The following is a 17,067-nucleotide window of genomic DNA, read 5'->3' as shown; positions in this document are numbered from 1 at the left end:
CAAGGTTGATATGGAGGATAAGGGTAAATAATCCAGTTAGGTAATCCAGGTTATTTTCTTTGTTATGCAGTAGGTTTCAAGTTATCATTTGCTAATTTACTCCATAGTTGAATGATTCTGTTTGGGTCTAGCCAGTCAGAATTTGGCATTTGAGAAGACTGAAGGAAGGACTAAGGACTGGAGGATTGAGTTAGTGAAAGTAGATCTGTTTTCTCATCTTTGTAGCCAGAATGACTTTGACCTCTTTGTGGAACTTGATCTATTTTTCTCAAAGCTTCTAGACTCTAAAGGGAAAGGAACCAGGGGACTCCTAAGCCTTGGGGACTACTTAACTTTAATTATTCTCCTGTTGAAAAGCAGCTGAACTGGAAGTGCTCTTTCCCCATAGCCCAGGCTCTTGGGATAGTGTTTAAAGCATGTAAATTACTTCTAACTTTACTCTCATTTGGCTGCATATAATTAGGTAGATATAGGATTTTCCTTGGACCCGAAGGGAGAGCTTGTCTCAGATTTTTTAGAGAAGTCCATCCGTATAATACAGAATATTAAAACAAGATTTGGATTTCTGCATCACAATTATGGAAGTATTTGAGGACCCGTTTTTGCTTCTAGTTTAGGAAATCCCTCATATTGGAGATTTATTGATCCACCATAGACAGCTGATCACAGTTTATCATGATAAAATTGCTTAAAAGGTAATCTCTTTCTTGCCTATTATCTTTGCCCTGAGGGCAACAGACTAAATCTGAGCAATAAATACAATTGAAATAAGTCTTGAGGAATGTACTGGCAATCCCTAGACTTTTCCTACGTGGAATGCCCACGTTTTTTTGTGCTTGATCGTCTAGATTGGGGATTCTCAAAATGTGCTTCCTGGACCATCAGCATCACATGGGTATTTACTAGAAGTAAAAAATTGGGAGCCTCAGAATACTGAGGTTGGAAACTCCAGAGATGGGACCTAGGAATCTGTTTTAATACACCCTCTAGGTGATTCTGATATATATTAAAAGTTTGAGAACCACTGCTCCTAGATCATCTGGGATAAACCAGGGTTTTTTTGCTTTGCTAGTCCATTGCTTTCAATCTATATACCTTATTACTCATGTGGGTGTTACTGTCTAGGTGTACTCCAAGAATAGACAGCCTGTTATTAGTAATACACTGATTGTTGGTGGATTTCAGAGTTCTTCTCTACTTCCTTATCTTTCCTTCTTGGTGAGTGCCTGGAACAAAGTAGCTGCTTGTTAAATACTTGTTAAATGAGTAATTGCCTCCCTTCCCTTCCCCGAAACAAAACCACATTCTTATAAAATTTCTTTTGGATTCATCCTTTGCAGGAGCATTAAGTCTGAAAGTGAGGTTCCCAGTTAAGAGCATTTCTTTCACCTAATAGTGATATCAGTTAAGAGATTGCTAACACTAAAAAGAAGAAAGAAAAGAATGGTTCTTATGTAGCTGATTGGATGCTTTCCTCAGCATTATCTATCAGTAGGTCTCAAATTTAGCTTACATCAGAATCACCTGGAGAACTTGTCGAGTCACGGATTGCTGGGCCCAGCTCCAAGAGTTTCTGATTAATAAGTCTAGGATCCAGCCAGAAGATTTTCATTGCCTGTACATTTCCAGGTGATACTGACCCTGCTGGTCTCGGGACTGTAATTTGAGAACTGCTGCCTTTGGTTCTCCAAGACTAGAAATATAGGTCATTTCATGCATGTGAATATTAGTTCCTGGTGTTTGCATAGCCAGTGATCTGTAATTGGAAAGTACACGTACTTGGCTAGCAAACTTACTGAAGAGTATTTTCCTCCCAAAGGTGTTGTTAAGATCTTTTTTCTCAACACAAGACTTTCTTTTTTTCAGACTTCTTTAAAAACTACTTTAAAACTCACCTATTTAGATGACTGCACTTAATTGACTGAAATAGATTCTTTACCCAAATCTTGCCACACTGATCATTTCTCTACTTTTCATCTCAAGCTTGGTTGAGAGTTTAGCTAAGCTACTCCATGGTATTTCTTGTTGGCATCCATTTGGTTTGGCCCAGCAGCCAGCAGTGACCTTAAACTGACACTTGTCCCCTCAAGCAAGTGCATACCCTGCATGGTGACACTCAGAGTCACAGGAACATGCAGGTTTCTGACAGGACTGCTAGTCAGCTGTGCCCTCTCCCTCCCACTGCCTTGCCCTCCTGTGCCCATGTGGCTTACCAAAACCCTGGTCATTTGGTTTGAGTTTATCAGTATAGGCTTAACCCAGGAAGCGCTTCAGTTCAGTCGCTCAGTCGTGTCCGACTCTTTGCGACCCCGTGAACCGCAGCACGCCAGGCCTCCCTGTCCATCACAACTCCCGGAGTCTACCCAAACCCATGTCCATTGAGTCGGTGATGCCATCCAATCATCTCATCCTCTGTCGTCCCCTTCTCCTCCTGTCCTCAATCTTTCCCAGCACCAGGGTCTTTTCAAGTGAGTCAGCTCTCCGCGTTTCACAGACACTAAGGAAGGCATGTGCCTCAGGTTTTGTCTCTCTGTCTGCTCTCTGCCTTGACCTCCCCTTGTGGTTCCTTAAGGCTTGTCAAGTACTTCCTCTAGGACTTGGGAAGAACGAACTTCTTTATTTCATTTCCTCTTGTGATTTGCTGTTGAACCTTGGCTTACCACCCAGCTCCCTGTGCTCCACTTAACGTGTTAATTTGACAAATTCATAACACACTTATTAATTTTCCAGTGTAATTTTATACCCAAACATGTGTTGTTTGTTTATCTTCTGGAGTTGATATTTGTTCCTCTGTTTTCTGTTCTCTAATACAACTTCCCAAAGAATGGGAAAGTTGACATTTCTTTCATTTGGGTTTTTCCCACAGCTGAACACAATTGTCTAGTATTTCTTAGCATCTGAAATAGATTAAAATGAGGTGAAACTGAGCCTTTTTCCCCCAACTCTTTTGTAAGACATTTTTTCTTGCTAAATTGTTGTAAAGAAAAAAATCTCAAAAGGCTCAATGAATACAGAATTCTTAAGTTTATTGTTATTGGTTTTTTTTTGTTTACTTGTTTGTTTCTTTGCTTGTATGTAGGATCTCAGTTCCCCAACCAGGAGTTGAACCCAGGCCCTCAGCAGTGAGAGCTGAGTCCTAACCTTGGACCTCCAGGGAATCTCAAGAATTAAGTTTAATAGAGACTTTAGTTAGATGTTTTAGCCATACCCATTCGAATCAAATGCATGCATCCTCTGCAGATTCGAGTCGGAGTTTCTATCCTAGATAGCTTCTCGTAGAGAAAAAAAGTCTTGAAGACACTTCTGTTAATAGTTTTTCTCTTAATAGACTATCTTCCATGAATTTGTGGAAAGGCTTACCAGATCCGTACCATCTTTGTAAAAACCTGTGGCTGATGTTGCTCTGTAATTTCACTGTCTCCATACCAGTATTTTCTTGTTCCAGGGGTTTATTTGCCATTCTTTTACTCTTCCAGAAAGCCTGGGACAACTCTGTGCAGAAATCATAATGTTAACATCCTTCCTTGAGCAACATTCATGATCAGATTAAAAGAAAATTGGAAATGTTTATGTATTTTTTAGACATGCCAGTCATATTAGTTTCCAAGTTTGCTTCAGCTTCTTACTGTTGTACTGACTTAACAATTATATTTTAACTTACTGTAATTATAGTAGGTAAACATTTGCTACTAATCATTAACTTCCAAATGTACACATCCATATAAGTGTTACTAAATATCTCATACCATTTTTTATATTCTTATGTGACTGCCAGCTCACCCTCTAGGATGAACCATCACTATCAGATTGCTCGGAATTTCTATTACCTAGATTATTTAGCGTTTCATTTTATGCACTAGACTCTCATCCTTATTGCCTTGATGCTTCGTGCCTACTCAAGGGCTTCCTGGATAGCTGAAATGGTAAGAATCTGCCTGCAGTGTGGGAGACCTGGGTTTGATCCCTGGGTTAGGAAGATCCCCTGGAGCAGGGAATGGCAACCCACTCCACTATTCTTGCCTGGAGAATTCCATGGACAGAGGAGCCTGGCGAGCTATATAGTCTATGGGGTCACAAAGAGTTGGACATGACTGAGCGACTCACACTTTAACTTTCCTGATTACGCGTACCCTTGATTATTTGTATTCTCTCCTTTTATTTGGGCTTCCCTTGTGGTTCAGTTTGTAAAGAATCTGCCTGAAATGCAGGAGACCTGGGTTTGATCCCTGGGTTGGGAAGATCCCCTGGAGAAGGGAACGGCTAGGTCCTTCAGGGCAGACTCCAGTGTTCTGGCCTGGAGAATTCCACGGACTGTACAGTCCATGGGGTCACAGAGTCGAACACAACTGAGCGACTTTCGCTTTCACCTTTGATTTATTTTGGTCTCTTGGGCAATGACACTTAATTAAAGCAGTTGGGTGAAACATAGGCAATAAATTCAGTAAAGGGTAAAATTTTCTGTTTATACACTGAGTTTTAAAATGTGTAGTAATGGGGAATTCCCTGGTGGTCCAGTGGTTAGGACTTGCATTTCCACAGCTATGGACCTAGGTTTGATCCCTGGTTGGGAAACTAAGATCCCACAAACCGCATGTTGCAGCCAAAAAAATATTAAAGTGTGTGGTCATGATTTTTTCAAAAAGGGATCTATGGTGTCTGTTTTAAATACATTTTTATATTCTTGAATGTTTAATTTGCTGAAAGAAAAATGTAGATTTTAAAGTTAGTCAAAAAGTTTGCTGGATGTTTTCACTATGAAAAGATATCGTATCTTAGAGAGGGCTTCCCTGGTGGCTCAGTTGGTGAAGAATCTGCCTGCAGTACAGGAGACCCAGGTTCAATCTCTGGATCAGGAACATCCCCTGGAGAAGAGAATGGCAACCCATTACAGAACATGTAGCATGGACCCATACTAATGTATGGATTAGTGACGTGTAGCTACTACCATTTAATCAGTAGTAGTATCCTGAAATCTAAGCATAAGTTGGTATTTCATAGTAAGGGCATAAATAGTATTATCTTGAAATTAGGGTTTAAATGGCTCTAGAAAGAAATTTAAGAACTGGTTGAGATAATGTAGTAGTTTAGAATCCAGACATCAAGCCTGGACTTGAAAACCAACTTCACAGTTGGGTAACCTTAGGCAAGTATTTTAACTTTCCAAGTCTCTGTTTTTTCAGCAGGAAAATGGGAATAATACTATAGCCAGTGGAAATTGCATGAGATACTGTATATAAAATACCTACACAGAGCACAGCGTGTGTCACAGCTGTTCACAGTGACTGTTAACCACAACTGTGACATAAAACTATCTATGTTATTTAGTGTTTTGTGCTGTTTGTAAAAATCCAAGGGCCAGCTCATCTGTTGTCGCAGTGTCGTTTTCCCTCCTAGGTGGCTGGTGGTGAGCTGATTCTGAAAAGCAGGTGAGAATGTACTGGAGGGGAGAGAGAGACTTAGTGGGGAAAGACGAATGAGGGAGGAGAAGAGACTGCAAGGGTGTAAGACAGAAGACACTGAGACATGTAGAACATCAACCCCTCTTCTCCCCAAACAGGAGGGAAAGGCCAGCAGAAACCAGCAGGAAAACAGTGAATGAAGAGGACAATGAAGAGGTGAGTCTGGAAGGAGTTAATGACTGTAATTCTCTACATATTTCTGCCTTTCTTTTTTTGTAGTTACTCCTTTGTCATTTTTCATGTATGAACTGAGTCTCAGTCATAACCATATGATGGTAAATTCCATTGAAGAGTGATAAGTATTTCAAATAACAGCTTCACTACTGCTGTTACTTATAATACTGTATCTACTTTTTTGAACCCACTTGGGTAAGCTCTTCTACTTTACAATTCATATACATAATTGGCAATAAAAAAAGATACCTGAAGTTGGAATATGTTAAAGTATATATGCATTTATCTTTTGCAGTGAATATTTATTGGGTACTTATTTTGTAAGGAACTATGGTTGGTGCTGGAGATAGAAAAATGGGTAAATTATAGTCCAGTGGAGAAGACTGGCCCATGCAAAAGTGACTTTAATTTAGCAAAGATATTACATTTTTTAATAAGTTGGAAAGTCAGGTCAATATGCAAATATCACTTAGAAGATTTGTGGTATTCAAGATTTGGAACTGTCTTTTGAATCAGAACATAAGCAGAATAAGAAATTTAGTTGTTTTGTGTCCAGATTTTTTCTATTTTTACGTATTTTTAATCAAAAATGGTATTGCCACATTTCATCACCCACATATTTAATCAGATGGGTTTTAAGTGATATTTAAAAACAAAACGTCTCACACGATGGAAATTGAACCAACTGTTGACATTTAAAAACTAAAAAAGTGCCATAGTCATAGACAGAAGTGCTCGAGGCAAATAGATTTTCTAAGTCACCTGAAAGTTAGAGGAGGGATCAGGAATGTTTAACTTACAAAGCTATCAAACTTTTACGGCTTTGGCTTGCTTACAGTATACAATTTCTTGCATATATATGGAACTAAAGAGAAGATGAAATTAAGTGGTAGAGAGAAAGGCACAGTTTATAATACAGCCTTAACCCTTCCTGAAGCGCAGATGAAGACAGTAAAGCGTAGGAACAGATATGTATAGTGAGTGGCAGGATTGGGACAAGAAATCCTTGTCTGCTGATCTCGTTTCATGCTCAGTTGCTCAGCTGTGTCTGACTCTTTGCACCCCATGAACTGTAGCCCGCCAGGCTCCTCTGTTCATGGGATTTTCCAGGCAGGAATACTGGACTGGTTAGCCATTCCCTTCTCCAGGGGATCTTCCCAACCCAGAGATCAAACCCGCGTCTCCTGCATTTCCTGCATTGGCAGGCGAATTGTTTACCACTGAGCCATCAGGGAAGCCCTCAATCTCTTGTATATCATAAATACTGATGAAAAAAATTCTTTTACAAACCAGTTTCATAAGATTTAGAAGGAAAGTGAGCAGTTGGATTAAATCATGAGTGTGAGCTGTCTAGGCCAGGTTACCCTCAGCTTTCTGTAACTGGGGCTGGCATTTAGATTTTTTCCTCATATTTTAACTGGTCACAGTGATCAGTTCTGGACTTTTTTTTGCATTGGGGAAAAATTGCTTTTTCAACCCTGCTTAAGTCTTCAAAACAAATCTGAGAGCTTCTCTCAGATTTTTACCTGTTAACATTCTATAGTATGTTTATTAAGGTCACTCCAAGGAAATAAGATTTTATTCTCTAAATAGTTCAAGATGGTAATGTTTTACTGTACATTTCTAGGAGTTTAAAGATATAGTGTGTTCTAATGTCTGATACTTAATTTTGATAACAGCATGCTTCCTGGAGAAGTGGCTGGTACAGGTACTGATTTCAGAAGTACACAATTCTGTTTGTCTAAATCTTTTAAACCTAGTCAAACAAGTAGAGCTGGTCAAACAAGCAGAGCTATTCTCTTGGGAGTTTTTGGTTTTTTTTTTTTAAATCATCCTTATTTTCTCGAGTCCAGATAGCTTCTAGAATTACTATGTGGTTGTTTTAAGCTTGTCTTGATTTAGAATAATGCCCTCTGGGGAAGTAGGACTCAACAGATGGCCCCTGTTCTCCAAAAGGATTTGATGATCTCCACGTGGTGCCTTTCTGAAAGATTGAGATTTGGCAGTGACAAAGTAAATATGATGAGTGGAAAGAAATGAGAAGATAGTCCTAATGGCCATTTTTAAGAAACTTAAAAGCAAAATAAAACTATTTTTGAATTTCCTTTGCTGTTTTATTTCCAATTTGGGGTTAACTTTATATGAAGAGGATGGAGATGTTATAGAAAACATTTTTGATTCCATAACTTCCACCTTCCCAGGTGTGGTGCTAGTGGTATAGAACCTGCTTGCCAATGCAGGAGAATTTAGAGACACAGGTTTAAGCCCTGGGTTGGGAAGATCCCCTGGAGGAGGGCGCGGCAACCCACTCCAGTATTCTTCCCTGGGGAATCCCATGGACAGAGGCGCCTGGTGGGCAATGGTGCACAGGGTCACAAAGAGTTGGATACGTCTGAGCGACTTAGCACACCTTCTGTGGATAAGACTGAGGGGCAGTTTACCTAAACAGAACTATATGATGCACATGCTGCATTCAGACTCCCCAGATGCCCTGCTCTGCTCCCAAGCTCTAAGTCGCCATTGCTACACCTCAGGTTGAAGAAGAGCTCAAGAGAGAATTAAGAATAGAACTTTCTGAGTTGCTACAGTGAAATCGAGCTTTCTTTAAATACATGTGTTCACACGGTGTTGACATTAAACCTTTTTTTTGGCCAGAAAATAGTTATTTTTAATGTCCAGAGTTTATAATTCAAGGGCCAGGGGCCAGAGCTTTCTCTTAGACCCAAGCTTATAAATTTGCAATAGGCTTTAGAGGCCAGTAGGGATATTTCTTGTCTAGTTTGGTTTCTGGGAAGACTTCATTCACATGCTCAGTGGTTGTCTGATCAGATGGAATTAGTGTTCTTCATCTTCTCCAGCTCTTTCTCATGTCCTTCGATCCTGGTCTCTGAGAGAGACAAAAACTCAGCACAGTTTTTCACATCTTCTTTTTCTTGAGTGTCCACCTGGGCAGTATATTTATTTTCTGGTTCAGAACCTTCAGGGCTTTAAGCTTCTCAAAGTCGTCTGCCAAGCCAGCCTTGGCCACGTTGGCCTTACAGTAAGCCTAGTCAGTGGCAGGTGGCTTCTCAGGCACAGGAGTCTGCCTGGAGGTGAGAGTCCCGCCCCCGGACTTCAGGGAGTTAATCGTGGCCTCCTGCTTTCAGGACATGATCTCCCCCAAAACTACCCAGTCAGTGGTTTCTAGAGCAAGTTTCTGCCTAGCCACTGTGAGATCGTCGTGACAAACAGACTCTAGGCAAGGAGCCCAAGTCTTTTCACTGCCGCCTCTGTTGCCAGGAGGACCTGGGGCTGGGCTCTGACCAGGTGCGCCCTGCTTTCAGGCACACTCCCAGCCTTCACACCCCTTCTTTGCTCCTGGGCTTGACCCCGCTTGTGGTGACATTCTTCTCACTGGTGGGCTCCTCTGGCCAAGGACATTAAGCCTTTTGAACAACCTCTAGAAATATCTACTGAAACATGTGACATGTAATCATGGTTTCATGGATGTTGAATTTTGAATTAATTAAGAAGAAATGATCTGATTTTCGGCCAGATGCTCATGCCCAGGTGGCGTGAGTGGTAAAGAACCTGTCTGCAAATGCAGGAGATGCAAGAGATGTGGGTTCTATCCCTGGGTTGGGAAGATCCCCTGGAAGAGGGCATGGCAATCCACTCCAGTCTTCTTGCCTGGAGACCTGTGGATAGAAGAGCCTGGGGGCTACAGTCCATAGGGTTGCAAAGAGTTGGGCATGACTGAAGCGACTTAGCATGTACAATCCTGCCCATATTAATGGACAGATAAAGGTCCATAACCTTCTTTAGGTGAAAGAAGAGATTATTTAACAGATGGCTTTTAATGATAGCAACTTAGAGGCATTCTCTGCCCTTCAACAAAATTTGGTTTCAAGCTTCCCAGCCCATGAAACCAATGTATTGTTTGACTTTCTCTCCAATCCCCTCTCCCCAATTCAAGAGACATTTATTGAAAATCTGTTTGCATAAAATTAGGTGTTAACCTTATATATTTAACATATCTGTATGTTAACATTATATATTTCTTTCATCTGAGACTTTTCCTTCCCATCATATAGACCATATTCCTTTGCTCTCTAATGATCAGTGCAACCTGATGTATTGGAAATCTTGTAAAAATCCTCCAGTATTCTTATTTTCCCTCTTAGTGTTCTATTTGTTCATTGTGACATCACAAGGAATGTATCCTTCTGGTTTTCTGTCGTCTTCCTCTTCCTTTCCATGGGCGTGGATCCTTTTGCGTTTGGCCTCTTCAGTGTAATGTTTCATTCCCACTTGGGAACTCATTACCAGAAGCGGACACTGTTCTGGAATTGCACACACTCTCTTAACCTTTTTAACCACAGTCTTTTTTCCCATACCTCCCATTTCATCTGTGCCCTAGTCCCCTTAGCTCCACCGTCATCTCTGTCCCTTTCACCATTGTATTTTTAATCTTTTGGCATATTTTTAAATCATTATTGAAGCTGGATTTGTTCATGGTCACTCATTTCATTAATAATTTTTCTAACATTGTAGATTTCCTTTCCCCTGAAATGCCGAGTAGTGCTCGAGTGTCATAATTAATTCTACCATAACAACTTGAATTTTTTATATTATGTTCTCAGGGATCTAGTCTTGTTTTTTAAAAAATAACCATTTGTGTTGGCACTATTTAATAAATAATCTCTTTCTTAACAATTTGACAAGATACCTTTATGTATTAAATTTTCATATGTGCTAAATCACTTAGGTCATATCTGACTCTTTGCGACCCTATGGACTGTTCCGCGCCAGGCTTCCTGTCCGTGGCAAAAATACTGGATTGGGTTGCCATTTCCTTCTCCAGCAAATCTTCCCAGTCCAGGGATTTAACCTGTGTCTCTTACGTCTCCTTGTATTGGCAGGTGGGTTCTTTACCACTAGCACCACCTGAGAAGTCCTAAATTTTCATAGATACTTAGATTTATTTCTGGATTCTCTTCTGATTCTGCTGTTTATGTATGTCCTGAGCCAATACTTTATTTTTTGTTTACAGTAACATAATAAATTTTAATAACAGTTAAGGATATTGGCTATTCTCAGGCACTTGTTCTTCTGCATGAATTTTCCAATCATTTTTTTCTAACTGGAAAAAATTTTTTTTACAGGGATACATAGAAGAATTGTAGTAAATTCGTGTCTTAAGCCTTAGCAGTATTTTTAAGATTTTTTTTTTTTGGCTTTTACAAAGAAACAATTTTTGTCTTTTGTTTGTTTTCTCTATTATGTTTGCTTTCTCTAATTTTAAATGAGACTTAATGGAGAGTGAGTTAAAAGTTAGGAACTCTGTAAGAGAACACACTACTCAGGAGACTGGGAGAGAGGGGAATTAACACAGCACAATGGCAGCAGTCCTTGAAAAAGTAGATGTCACACTGTTTACAAAGCAGTGAGTGAGACTTTTCCCCAAACCAATGATTCCTCTATCCTGACAGCCTAGAAATTAAAACATGCATTTGTAACTTAAGTCTGAAGTTAAATCAGTATGTTTATCCTTCTATGTAATGTAGGGCTATAGAACGTTCTTAGCTCTATCCCTCTGAACTTAATATGTTAGAAAATAAAATATAAAAGTAGACCGTGAAAAGGAAATTTCCAGTAACCTAAGGTATAATTAGTGTTTAACTTTTGTTACATTACCTGCCAGTTTTTTTTTTTCCTTGCTGAATTTACATTGTGACCCATGGTATTTCCATCTCATAGAAACAAGCCAGTCCTGCTTAAAGCGTCCCAGACTGTCTCCTCATGCATTCTTTTTAGTGAAGAATTGCGTGACAACCCAGACCTTGAGTTTAAAGTCACACATTTACATTGAAAAGCTGTTACTGTGTGTAGTTCTTATAGTGGGCAGGTAGGAATATGGCAAGAAGAGTTCCTTTCCAGGTAAATTGTAGTGAGAAAAGATTTATTTAAACTTTGTTCAGGCTTCTTTGTCTAATCCCTGTTTCTTCAAGATTTTGTTACTTAAATAAATGCACTTACCGGTGAACACTTTTCTTTTACATCCTAGCTTATAGTTGTTGTTCTTTTAGCCTTAATTTTCTTTCGTATACAAAATATTACTACTTTATATTTAGCATTAAGTGAACTAGACAATTCCAAAAGACAAACATTGCTTATAAAAAATGTCAAGTGTCTTCCAAAAACTAAATGATACATATAGCCAAATAACAAAAGAACATAAACATTTATATGACAGTAACAATCACCACCACAACGAAAACAAACTTTCCCCCATAATCTCAGGATGTTACCTGGATCTGTGAGAACTCCTTGACATATGATACCAAAATTCATGTTTTTCCATCAAAGTGAATACTCTTTTTCTTTCTGAAAGATGTTATACTGTTCTTCCTAGATACTCTGATTCTTATCAAAGTTGTCACCATATTTAATGGCATAACCTTATATCTTATTTTTCAATTGAAGTGTAATTTATAGTATTGTATACAGCAATAGTACATAGGTCTATAGCATAGTGGTTGAGTATTTTTGCAGATTATATTCCATAATATGTTATTACAAGTTAATGGGTATCATTTCCTGTCCTATACATTATATCCTTGTTGCTTATCTATATATGTCAGTTCAGTTCAGTTGCTCAGTTGTGTTCAACTCTTTGCAACCCCATGGACTGCAGCATGCCTGGCCTCCCTGTCCATTGCCAACTCCCAGAGTTTACACAAACTCATGTCCATTGAGTTGGTGATGCCATCCAACCATCTCATCCTCTGTCATCCCCTTCTCCTCTTGGCTTCAGTCTTTCCCAGCATCAGGGTCTTTTCAAATGGGTCAGTTCTTTATATCAGGTGGCCAAAGGATTGGCGTTTCATCTTCAGCATGAGTCCTTCCAATGAATATTCAGGACTGATTTCCTTTAGGATGGACTGGTTGAATCTCCTTGCAGTCCAAGGGACTCTCAAGAGTCTTCTCCAACACCACAGTTCAAAAGCATCAATTCTTCAGCACTCAGCTTTCTTTATAGTCCAACTCTCACATCCATACATGACTACTGGGAAAACCATAGCTTTGAGTAGATGGACCTTTGTCATCTAAGTAGTGTCTCTGCTTTTGAATATGCTACCTAGGTTGGTCATAGCTTTTCTTCCAAGGAGCAAACGTCTTTAATTTTCAAGGCTGCAGTCACCATCTGCAGTGATTGTGGAGCCCAAGAAAACAGTCTGTCACTGTTTCCACTGTTTTCCATCTGTTTCCCATGAAGTGATGGGACCGGATGCCATGACCTTAGTTTTCTGAATGTTGAGCTTTAAGCCAACTTTTTCACTCTGCTCTTTCTCTTTCATCCAGAGGCTCTTTAGTTCTTCACTGTCTGCCATAAGGGTGGTGTCATGTGCATATCTGAGGTGATTGATATTTCTCCTGGCAATCTTGATTCCAGCTTGTGCTTCTTCCACCCCAGTGTTTCTCGTGATGTACTCTGCATATAAGTAAAATAAGCAGGGTGACAATATACAGCCTTGATGTCTCCTTTTCCTATTTGGAACCAGTCTGTTGTTCCATGTCCAGTTCTAACTGTGGCTTCCTGACCTGCATACAGATTTCTCAAGAGGCGAGTCAGTTGGTCTGGTATTCCCATCTCTTTAAGAATTCCCCACAGTTTGTTGTACTCCATGTGGTCTATGTGGTTTGGCATAGTCAGTAAAGCAGAAGTATGACCAGTGCATTCTCTTGGCAAAGCTCTGTTAGCCTTTGCCCTGCTTCATTCTGTACTCCAAGGCCAAATTTGCCTGTTACTCTGGGTATTTCTTGACTCTCTACTTTTGCATTCCAGTCCCTTATGATGATAAGGACATCTTTTTTGTGTGTTAGTTCTGGAAGGTCTTGTAGGTCTTCATAGAACTGTCCAACTCCAGCTTCTTCAGCATTACTGGTCATGGCATAGACTTGGATTGCTGTGATATTGAATGGTTTGCCTTGGAAATGAACAGAGATCATTCTGTCGTTTTTAAGATTGCATCCAAGTTCTGCATTTTGGAGTCATTTGTTGCATTTTGTACTCATTTGTTGACTATGATGGGTACTCCATTTCTTCTAAGGGATTCTTGCCCACAGTAGTAGATACAGTGGACATCTAAGTTAAATTCACTCATTCCAGTCCATTTTAGTTCACTGATTCCTAAAATGTCAGTGTTCACTTTTGCCATCTCCTGTTTGACCACTTCCAATTTGCCTTAATTCCTGGACCTAACATTCCAGGTTCCTATGCAGTATTCCTCTTTACAGCGTTGGACTTAATTCCATCACTAGTCACATCCACATCTGCGTGTTGTTTTCACTTTGGCTCCATCTCTTCATTCTTTCTGGAGTTGTTTCTCCACTGATCTCCAATAGCATATAGGGCACGTACCTCCAGTAGCATATTAGGGAGTTCATTTTTCAGTGTCCTGTCTTTTTGCCTTGATACCCCGTACTGTTGATGGGGTTCTCAAGGCAAGAATATTGGAGTGCTTTGCCGTTCCCTCTTCTATGTCGTAGTTTGTGAATCCCATACCCCTAATTTCCCCTTCTCCTTTCCCTCCCCCTTTCCCTCTCCCCTTTGGTAACCGCAAGTTTGCTTTCTCTATCTGTGAGTCTTGTTTCTGTTTTGTATATATATTCATCTGTATTTTCATCAAAATGTGAGCTATAGACACTTCTTAACTTTTGCTTGTAATCAAATTAATGATTATTTACAAAGTCACAGGACTGAAGGTATATACCGAAAAGCAGTCGTCCCTTGCCCCAGTCTCTTCTGTTGCTAGTTTTACTTCCTAGGGGCCGCCAGCTTCAACTCTCAGAGGTACTCTCCTGGCTCTTCTCCACACTCAGAGATAGTGTGGGTTTAGTAGTATTTCTTGACTTAATCAATTATGGAAATTATCCATTGATAATTGGAATCATGCTTTAATCTTTGTAACTTGATTTGACGTTTTGTTTCGTATGACTGTGGTTCATTCCTTTTCACCCATGTGTTGTTATTTCCTGGTATATATACTGCAACATGTTTATCTGCTGGTTGGTGGTAAAACATTTTAGTTGTTCAGTGACAGTGCTGCTTTGAACATTCCTCTACTTGCCTCTAGGTAGATACATGCAAGAGCTTCTCTAGGGCAGTGATTCTCAGAGATTTTAGTTAGAAACCGCTAACATAATTAATACCATAGATTCCCTACTGATTAGAAATAGCAACATTAACATCTTCAAAGTCATAGGATTTTTTGGACTTTTTCCGGACCACAGTGTCCATTGTTTATTTTTGAGTCAGTGGCACAGTTTCAAGTTGCCTATTATTCATCATCCCCTTTCTTATTAATAGAACCTGGATTTAATTGAGTAGTTGTGTACCAAGCTAATTATAATTACTGTAACTATTAACTAAATTTTAATATTCAGTAGTGCCATTTTTTTTGGAGAAGGCAATGGCACCCCACTCCAGTACTCTTGCCTGGAAAATCGCATGGACGGAGGAGCCTGGTGGACTGCAGTCCATGGGGTCGTGAAGAGTCGGACACGACTGAGTGACTTCACTTTCACTTTTCACTTTCATGCATTGGAGAAGGAAATGGCAACCCACTCCAGTGTTCTTGCCTGGAGAATCCCAGGGATGGCGGAGCCTGGTGGGCTGCTGTCTGTGGGGTCGCACAGAGTCGGACACGACTGAAGCAACTTAGCAGCAGCAGCAGCAGCAGTGCCATTTTTCCTCCTCCAATCATTTCTTGAAATTTCCTTGATCATTCTGTTTTTTCTTCCATATAGCCATTAGTATTATTTTTGTCACCTTCAAAGTTGAATCCACTTTAAGACTGAATCAACTTTAAAGGCTTAATATGAGATGATTTTTGCCTATTCAATATAATAAGTATTCCTTCTCAAAAATTAAGTGTGAGGATATTCTCCTTTTAAGCAAAAATTTTATAACCCTCAAGTCTTTTAACAAGTCTTCATATCAGCCCAGGCCATTTTAAAATTTATTCTTAGATATATTTTTTTTGTATCTGTAGGGAGGGAATGAAGGGAGTCTTCACTAAGAGTGAAGGAAGTCTTCCAGTTTTTTAGAGGATATATATTTATAAAGATAAGATTTAAAAGATAATAAAGGTAGAAACTGATAAATCTCCCTCCTCCCCATTCCTAAATTTTCTAGTGTTCTGTTCTCCACAGGCAGCTGTTTCTCTTGGATAACTCATGCACATTTAACAAGCACTCTTATAGTTCTGTTTTTATTATGGAAAAATGCAAACATATGTCAAAATATTAGAACAGGTGCCTAACAAGGCTTCTGGATAGTTAATATGCAGGCATCAGTTTCACTGAACGTCAGTTTGCCTAGTTGTTGAGTGCATTCAGTCTGATGCCAGACTGCCTGACTTTGAATTCAAGATTCAACACTTTGTAGCTTTGTGTCTTGGGGAATGTAATTTAACTTCCCTGGACTTCTTTTTCTAATTAAAGAAAAAGCATATTTCATAGGGATATAATGAGGATTAAATGGATCAATCTATCTAAAACACTACTAAGTGCTGTTATTATTGTCAACACCGTTTAAAACATTAGCAGTGAATAAAATGTAAATTTGAAAAATCCATAGTATACCATGTAGTGATTTAAAAATCATAAAGTGCCTTGGAATAAATTCTTTAAAACACAATTGCTGTGGCTAGGACTTCCAAAACTGTGTTGAATAAAAATGGGAAGAGTGGACATTCTTGTTTTGTTCCTGATCTTAGAGGGAGTGCTTTCAGCTTTTCACTGTTGAGTATGATGTTAGTGGTCTTGATGTGGTTCCATGTTTTAAGTCTTCAGCTGTAGATCTTTTCTGGTAGGTCCCAGTCTTTTTTTATTAGTGGTTATTCTGCAGATAGTTGTTATTTTGGTGTGCTTGTGAGAGGAGGTGAGCCCAGGGTCTTTTTACTCTACCATCTTCAGCACTTCTTTCTTAAAGATGATCAAAAGTGAAAAAGCACCAATCTAAAGGAAAATCTATAATTTTGACTGCATTAAAATTAGATCTTTTTGTTTAAAGAAGTATAACAGCAAGTTTTAAAAACATGGGAGAAATTATTTGCAACAAGTATACTTGGTCAAGAGTTAGTCTCTCTTTTCTTACAAATACATTGAATAGAATAAACAGCTTTACAGAAAAGTGAGAAAAAACTTAAACAGGCATTTCACAAAGGTTTTCACCAAATGACCAATAAATATTCCCAGGAGATGACTGATCTCATCAAAAACCAGAGTAGCGCAAACTAACCACAATGAGATATGTGCATCATATTGACAAGAATTCAAGTTTGCCAATATGAATGTCAGTTAGGGTATTGAGCAACTGGAACTCATATGCTTCTGTTGATAATATAAAAATCCAGTATACTAACAGACTGAGAAGTTCAGTTCAGTT

General features: G+C 39.3%; 1 pseudogene; it reads right to left on the bottom strand.

Moving 5' to 3' along the window:
• Positions 1-8,361: 8,361 nt before the first annotated feature.
• On the bottom strand, positions 8,362-11,966 carry LOC128068260 (ATP synthase subunit d, mitochondrial-like; annotated as a pseudogene).
• Between the last annotated feature and the right edge of the window lie 5,101 nt (positions 11,967-17,067).

Source organism: Budorcas taxicolor, chromosome 24 (genome assembly GCF_023091745.1).
Source record: "Budorcas taxicolor isolate Tak-1 chromosome 24, Takin1.1, whole genome shotgun sequence".
Taxonomy (NCBI): domain Eukaryota; kingdom Metazoa; phylum Chordata; class Mammalia; order Artiodactyla; family Bovidae; genus Budorcas; species Budorcas taxicolor.
Note: the sequence above shows the minus strand (reverse complement) of the source record. Positions and strands in the feature narration are given on the sequence as shown.